Here is a 7,985-nt window from a genome sequence, read left to right as displayed (position 1 = left end):
AGAAAATAGGTGTTATACAAATGGAATGTATGAACATAAAGACTATGGGATTTTCAACCAGATGCATCTTACACACAGATTTACAGTTATGTAGTCTCTTACAATGACCAATTACTTATTTGAACCCATTGAGTTGGTATAGAATATATGCCATTAAAGTATCAGTTCAAAGACATAAACAATTTTATTGGTGGTACCTGCGTGTATGGGGAGGAGAGCATGTTTATAGTATATACATGTCATGTTTCAGGAAACATTGATTTAACAGTGACTTTTTATATTACAAAGTAAGTTTAAGTATTAGTTATTTTAAAAATACCACTGAAACTAAGAATGACATTTGTTAACTATATTCAAGGAACACAGTAAACTAATTGACAAAATTCACCTATCTTGGACAAAAATCTTAATCTGTTGAGATAGACTGCAGGATTTAGCTTGCTGACAGAATACCGCACCTGCGAGAATGTGAATGCTAATAAGAGAGCTATAGCTGAGAATATTTAGGTACCTGGCCAATTACTGACCCGTGAGACAGACAGAGCCACGACAAACAAACACAACACCCCATTCCTTATTTCTCTTCTGTTGTTTCAGTCTCCAAATGCATCCGGCACACAACTGCATTTAGGCAGCACAGAAAACCATCCATTTTACATCCCAACTCTGTTAACTGTCCCAATGAAGACCTGCAAGAATAATGGTCTTTTGACATACCTGGCAATTTAGAGGTCTTTTCTTGAAGACATTGAGAATGTCTGACTGGTGTTAGAAACTTCACCTCTTTAAATGTAGGATCCATTTTGTCAAACTGCCACCTTCTCTTTTGCATTTTGCAAGTATGGTGTAGCAGACACATTATATTTAATTGTCAATCTCCTGAGTTTCAGTATTAGGGGTTTTACATCATTGTTTGGATGTTTTGCTTTGTCATCTTGCTCTTTTTTACTGTCTTGAAATATCACATTTCTGTGATGTTTACTTTCCATTTTCAGTGTTCCTGACTCTTCAACATTGACTTCTTGGGTTGTATATTGGTTGTACAAGCCTTCCCAAAACTTTTCCTTGATTCTCATTGTTAAAATATTTATAGTTGCATGTCTCATCTCTTCAATAGGCTGAGCCCCTGCTAGAATGGCCTTCTCTTAGCTTGAGCTAATATTTTCACTAGGGTTTGGTGGTTCAGAATGTGCAAGGTATATCCAATATTTAACAAGGTTTTTTTTTTCCTCCTTTTTTGGTATCTAGAATATTTTTATTCAGGTCATTAAATGTGCCTAATATTTCCTCCTTTGAGCATCCTTCACTAATCAGGTATAGGCACTCAGAAAATGTCTTGTTTGCTTGTTCAATAAATAATCTTTGTTCATCTGCTCCTGCCATGGTAGTCCAAAAGGACCCAAGTGGTTTCTCATTTTGTCCTTCAGGTTCATCCTGGTGACCACTGAGTGAAGAGGTTTTCTCAGCATTCTTCCATTGCCAGCCTTCCACTCACTCTGATGAGCTTTTCTCTCTTCTGCGCTTTCTTTGGACTAAGCCGGTATACTATCGATAGTTGCTTTTGCCCTGTATTCTGCGCTGGTCAGTGGGGTTTGACTTTTCTATCAGTTTGGAAATAGAAGATGAAGCAGGCCTGGCTATAATTTCAGATGTGATGCTTCTTGATAGTATCTTATTTCCTTTTACTTCCTGAGAAGAACTGATTTTGACACTAGATAAAACAGAATTTAATGATTGTAATTCTTTCTCATGAGACCCTTTTCCAATTGTAACATTGGAAGAGGTTCCACTGATGCTTTGTTTCATGGAGTTCTGGGTATTATTATAATGACTTCTAACTGAAGGAAATGAGAATTTTCTGTTCGGAGATGTAGCGCTCTCAGATTTAGTGGTAGTTATCATATTTAAGGCTCTATTATTTTTCATGGTTACACTGCTGCAGTCTGTCGGCTGAGGTTTTGTGGAGTTAGAGGTAATGGGTGAAAGTTTCTCTATCGTCTTAGAATGCTTATCTTTGACTTTGTACAGGGTTCCTAAATGAATTAACCTCAGACTGAACAATTTGGCTGTGATAAGATTCAAACACAGCTTGTTTATAATGGTGAGAAGCAGGAGCTCACTACAGTGGAGGGAGGTATCTAGAGAGATGGTCCCCAATAGCTCAATCCTGGGATTTATATGTAGAGCATATCTAGTTCTGACTTCCCTAGTGGGGGGACATGGATGTGTAGGGAAGTATGTTGGATGGGAAGGGACCTGGGGTCAGAGGGAGTAGAGGATCCTTGTAATCGTTGTCAATATGTGCTCCCAGCAGGAGCCACTGGAATGCCTTAAAAGAGCACAGCCACCATCTAAGAATCCTCACAGCTACAGCGCTGAGCCAAGCAGCACTGCCTCATTGATTCTGTTCTTGGAATACAAACCTCTGACTGGTATGTGTGTCTGCTGCTGTGGCTGAGCAGACTGGTTTTCAAAATTCTAAAAATTTTCCAAATACTACATTTAAGTACAACAAAGGCTGTGAGAGCTCTTCTAACTGAGGGGAGAGAGAGAGTGAAGGTGAGGGTTTTGGAGTCAGACTGACCTGGGTCTGCACTGGCTCTGTTGTTTACTTACTCTGGACATCCTTTCTCTCATAACTGAAACAGAGACAGGAGCTCTGCTTTGCAGCATTGCTGTGAGGATTAGCAAATGTATGGCAATCACCTTAACACTTATGTTTGTGGTTGGTGCTTAGAAGACACTTGAATAATAAAAGCTGTTCTTAGATTGACTTGGGATTTGCAAGCTGCTAAGACCCTGGCATGCTTCTCCTTCTGTTCTGCTTTCTTTGAAGAAAGAACTGGAAGCCTCTAATTTGACCTATCCCAGGAAGAAAAAGGTTGACTGACTAAACCTTTCATGCACCTGAGGCTGCGATTTACAGCAGAACCCACTCCAGCTTCAGTATTCAGTTTCACTGCTAATCAGCATTTTCTGACAATGGCCTCACACTGCCTGTGGAAGTCTACTTTTATGTATTTCTTTTGATTAGTTTTATTTTAGTAAAGAGAATCTCTTATGCAATGAAGAAGGTCACAGGAATCAAGCATTCATTCATTCACTCATTCAAAGTGCCTGCTTGAGGCCTAAACACCCTTCTAGCCCTTCTCCCAGACCCGTGTTTCCTCTTCCCAAGTTTACTATCACAGGAAGCCCTGGCCCACAGCAGTGCTTCTCAAGTGCGTGCACTCACACCCCAGACTTAGATTTTAAAACTTTGGGTCACCGAATCCACATTAGCAGAACCTGCTATGCCTGAAATTAAGATGCATCCTTATGCCCATGCTCCTTAGGGCATTTTTAGGTAGTTTCCCCAAGAGGCTTCCCCCAGATCATCTACAGCGCTGGCCTGGTGGTGGTTTTCAAGGCAAACGAGCTTCATAAGCTTGGGAGGTAGGCCCATCATTGAAGCGACTGTGGTTAAAGTGGCTTTAGCTGCTGCCAACCAAAAGAAAAAAAATGTCCCCAAATTTTATAAAATTTTTACTGAATTTGAGTCCAGTGATCCAGCCACTCCATTCTCTGATAATCTCCTTGTGAGATAAATTCCATAAAACAAGATCTGTGGCTACTGCACCCTCGTTCACAGTGGTGTTCTGCAACGTCCCTAGAGGGAGGAGGAGCGTTGTGGCTGCACTGGCCGGAGTGCAGAGTGGGCGGGCAGCTCCCAGGACAGAACAATCCATGTTCTGCTAAATAAAAGGATCCAAGAGTCTTAACCTGTTCGACAGTCAGCTCATAATGAAAGTAGCAAAATAAAATTGCATTCAACTTCAGGGCTGACCAAGTGAAAAGAAACAAGCACATACAATAAGAAAATCTTGTAAGACAACTGATGAGTTTACAGGAGCTAGGCAGTAGTTTGGAAACATTTTTATCAAGGCCAAGGGTAGGGCTCAAGTCAGGCCTCCCCCAAGGTTCCTGGGAAGCTACTTCTCTAGCCAGATAAGCTTATGCTCACATCAAAATTTTCTCTTCTCCACCAATGAGGCAGGAGATGTGGTCAGACATAGCACACCTGGGGAACATAACTTTTCGTATTTTATTGTAGTCCTTATTGGAGATTAGATATCAGAGAAGGTCAATTACTTTTTCTTTTTCTTTCTTTTTTTTTTTTTTTTTTTTTTTTGAGTAAAAAATTTGTCTAATCTAATCTGCTCAGGGTTATTATCAATAATTTACCAATAAATATTTGGTAACTACTAACAGTTCCAAAATGGCATCTCATGTACTAGCTCTGACCTATTAGAGTAGTTTCTAGAATGTTTTGAGTAGAGGAGGATTCTAAGGTTTTGACCATTCTCGGAAGGAAAGGAAGCCTACTCTAATTAGTCACAACTTTATGAGTACAGGAGGGAAGAAAGCAACCTATACATTCCTCTCGGTATTATCAATAGGAACACTCTCTTCCTTACCCCATCTCAGTTCACTACTCCTAAAACTTGGGACTTCATTGATTCCTGGCTTCTTTTGCTTCTTTGCCTTGCTAATATCTATGCTATTAACAAGGCCTTTCTGAAACCTCTCCCTTTGCATTTCTCCAGCCCTAACCTTGGTCCAGGTCAACTTTTTAGACTTTCAAAGCAGTTGTCACTTAGAAGGACATAGTACATAGTCCAGGCAATGCCAACTGTGTGCCCAGAAATAACCCAAGTTAGCAGATCCTTGAGAATCTTGCCATTCTGAGCTTCAGTCTTCCCTTAGCCTCCCAGGTATAAAAACTCAATCATGGCTCCCAACGGGGCCCAGAGGGAAATGATTTATACGAATCAAAATCATAGAAGACTGGTATATAAAGAATTATAGTGGGGGAAAAATGCTCTTGCCTTAAAGTTCTTTGATCTGCACATTTGTCCCTGGTGAGAAATCTCCATGCAAATCAGAAACTGATTAGAAGGGGGTTTGGTGAACATGAAGCCAAGATAGGGACCAGCTGTGTGGTCTAAGGGAGCCAAACCGTGAAGGCCCATCTCCACGTAGGAATGTCTCATCACCATTTCCCCTGGACAGTTCTGGTGAAGGCCTGTCCATGCTCCACTCTTTGCTGATTTCATGCTAGTGATGTGCCTCTGCCAACAAGCTCTTTAACAACACGGATATCACCTTGGCTACCGTGGACTTGCTTTATTCAGTTTGTCCCAAACAAACCTGCCTTTTCATATTGAGTGTTGATTTTATTAACTGTACCCTTGCAGTTTGGGGGGCTTCCATGCTCTCATGCCTACCTAGCCCATTCCCTAGCTGCTTAGCTGGCTTTACCACCTCCAGATTTCTAATTAATTCATTTGCCTAAAAAGACCTTTAATCATCTAACAATACCTCCCATTTGATGGGCCCCTAGTTGACAAAGCCCTTCCGCAGATGGTGTCTCATGAAGTCCTGACAAATGGCAGCGGTAAACCATGTAGTCCCATCCCCATTCCACACCTTGGGAACCGAGACTCAGAGAAACTTCCATGCCTGCAGCTAACTTGCCCCAGCACCAGGCCCGGGACCATGTTTCCCCCCCCACACACACACACTGCACCTTCTCCCCTCTTCTTTATCCACTAACGATGCTGATATAAGTTCTTAGTCTCCTCTCAGAGTCGTGAAATTCCTAATGATGGGTTTTCAGACCCCCACCCTGTGTCTGACATCCTGTTCCCTATCTCCAGATTTTTTATTCTGCTTAGTCACATGAACCCTGTTCCCATTTTCGCTTGCCCTCGCATTTCAGCCCCTGCATTGGCAGCTGCTAAACAGAGAGAAAACAAGCTCAGAGTGTGCTGCCGGGTCCCATTGGAGCTACAGGGGGTATCAGTTTGGCAGGTCACCTTCCGCTGGCACTAGGCTCAGGACCCTGAGATGGCAAGGGACAGAGGAGGGACAATTGGCTGGGACCTGAATATTTTCAATGCATGTTTGACTCTCATTTCCATTTAGGGTTCCTCATTAGGCCACTGAGGCGGTGCCGACCGTTCCTCATTTTGAGTTGGCAGGGCCCACAGTTCCATTAGTGCAATATGCACCAGCGGGGCTCCAGGGAGAGGAAGGAGGCTGAAAGGACTGGAGTTTCTGGTCCAATTTTTTAAAGAAAAGAAGAGAATGAAAGACCCACAAAACTTAGAAACACTCTCTTCCTTTGGCTCATTCACATGGAAATGCAAGTCTGATGATTATGGACAAGGAGGTGATGACCCAAGGAGCAGGGGTCAGGGTGACCTTCAGCTCCTCTGCTCTAACCCCAGGTGCCAGGAGGACTCACCTCCTGAGCCACTAGTGCCAAATGGGAAACTTTTATGTCACGTCATTGGACACTTGGCAGGAGGAAACATGAGTGTTCCAATTACTAAACTCATGAGCACTAAGACCCCAAACAGCCCTTCCCGGTGCACGTACTCCCAAACAGCGGGTGCTGGGAAAATTCATTAAGCCCTCTGATTGCTGTATGGTGTGAGGCAGAAGGAGGAGAGCAGTAGTGACATTGGCAGCGACTGTCAGAGGCTCCTCAGAGGGCTGCATATGCTGGGTGGGTGTAAGGCTCAGACCTGGTGGGTGTCCAAGTAAATGCAGGGAAAGGACGCGGTGGATCCCATTTCTTGAAACTTAAAGAAACAGGTACTGAAACAAGATCAATGTTTTGCAACCCGAGCTCTTGGTGACAAATGTAGATAGCAGCACCCCATCTATTATTAATCAACCTGCTTGTCAGGTAATCAGTAAACACGCTGCCTTGAGCACAGCATTCCGGACAACTCATGGGAAAATGTCAGCCCTGGTTTCACTGGCACAACCTTCACTTACATTCAGTGGATTCTCAACCCACCCTACAGCCACTTAAGGAGGTGGGCAGGGTGGTATTAACCCTCCCATCTTACCAATAAAGAAGCTGAATCTCTGCATGTAAATGATTTGTTTATAATTAGCAGAGCTAAAACTCAAACCCAGGACTTGCGGCCAACTCTAGTACTTCTTCCAGACATTCACTTCCAGGTTAACCCATGTGGTCAGGATTGGGAAGGGGCATCAACTTTGAGACTGAATAACTCCCAGTTTGAAGATAAGTTTTATGACACAGGCTTTCTGAAGATCCACCAACTGCCAGACTTTCTTTTAGAGGCCTGAGTGAGTGGAGGCTCTCATCTCAAGAAACAGCCTAATATTAATGCAATCAAACATAAATTGCGCCCTTCAGTTTACCAAGCTGACTTCCATACATGGTTCTTTTTGCGCTCTCCAGCTGGCCTCCAGATTTCAACTTCCCTTTGCTGCTCCTTCCATGACTGCTGACCGCTTTCTTTTCTTTCTTTGGGTTTATTGTCTTTCTTGCTGCCTTCTCTTCTGTTTGTTGTCGGGGCCCAGGAAATATGTGTCCACTGGAAGACAGAAAATAAAGCCATTCAATGAAGCCACATATATGGGGATATCCTACAAGCACTGGAACTTCTCTTAACACCACATATGATGTGCCTGGAGGGCACTTTCCCATCATATCAGACAGGCTGTCGAGCTGCAGCAGCCAGCCTGTGACCTCAGCCACCTAGACTCCTGCCTAGGGCATAAAGGGGTTTAAAAGGTGGAGATTGGCTCAATTTACAAATGTGGACCCCATGACCGCGTGATGTGAATCCTGAGAAGAAATTGATCTACTGTGATAGATTCTTCATGGTCAATTGAGGGCCCAAATTTTATGAATAATAAGAGTCTAGGGACAATTTGCTAACAGGGTCTTTCATGTACTTTGTATACAGGGAAGACTCACTGACTGAGCTCTCAGCTTCCCACGCTATGCCTGGCTTGTTTACTCTAAGTCAGGGGTCCCTAAACTTTTTACACAGGGGGCCAGTTCACTGTCCCTCAGACCGTTGGAGGGCGGACTATAAAAAAAAACAAACTATGAACAAATCCCTATGCACACTGCACATATCTTATTTTAAAGTAAAAAAACAAAATGGGAACAA

At 43.0% G+C, this 7,985-nt stretch overlaps 1 pseudogene; it reads right to left on the bottom strand.

Moving 5' to 3' along the window:
* Positions 1–574: 574 nt before the first annotated feature.
* LOC136391948 (cytoskeleton-associated protein 2 pseudogene) lies at positions 575–5,261 on the bottom strand (annotated as a pseudogene).
* Between the last annotated feature and the right edge of the window lie 2,724 nt (positions 5,262–7,985).

The sequence above is a fragment of the Saccopteryx leptura genome, chromosome 2 (assembly GCF_036850995.1).
Source record: "Saccopteryx leptura isolate mSacLep1 chromosome 2, mSacLep1_pri_phased_curated, whole genome shotgun sequence".
Taxonomy (NCBI): domain Eukaryota; kingdom Metazoa; phylum Chordata; class Mammalia; order Chiroptera; family Emballonuridae; genus Saccopteryx; species Saccopteryx leptura.
Note: the sequence above shows the minus strand (reverse complement) of the source record. Positions and strands in the feature narration are given on the sequence as shown.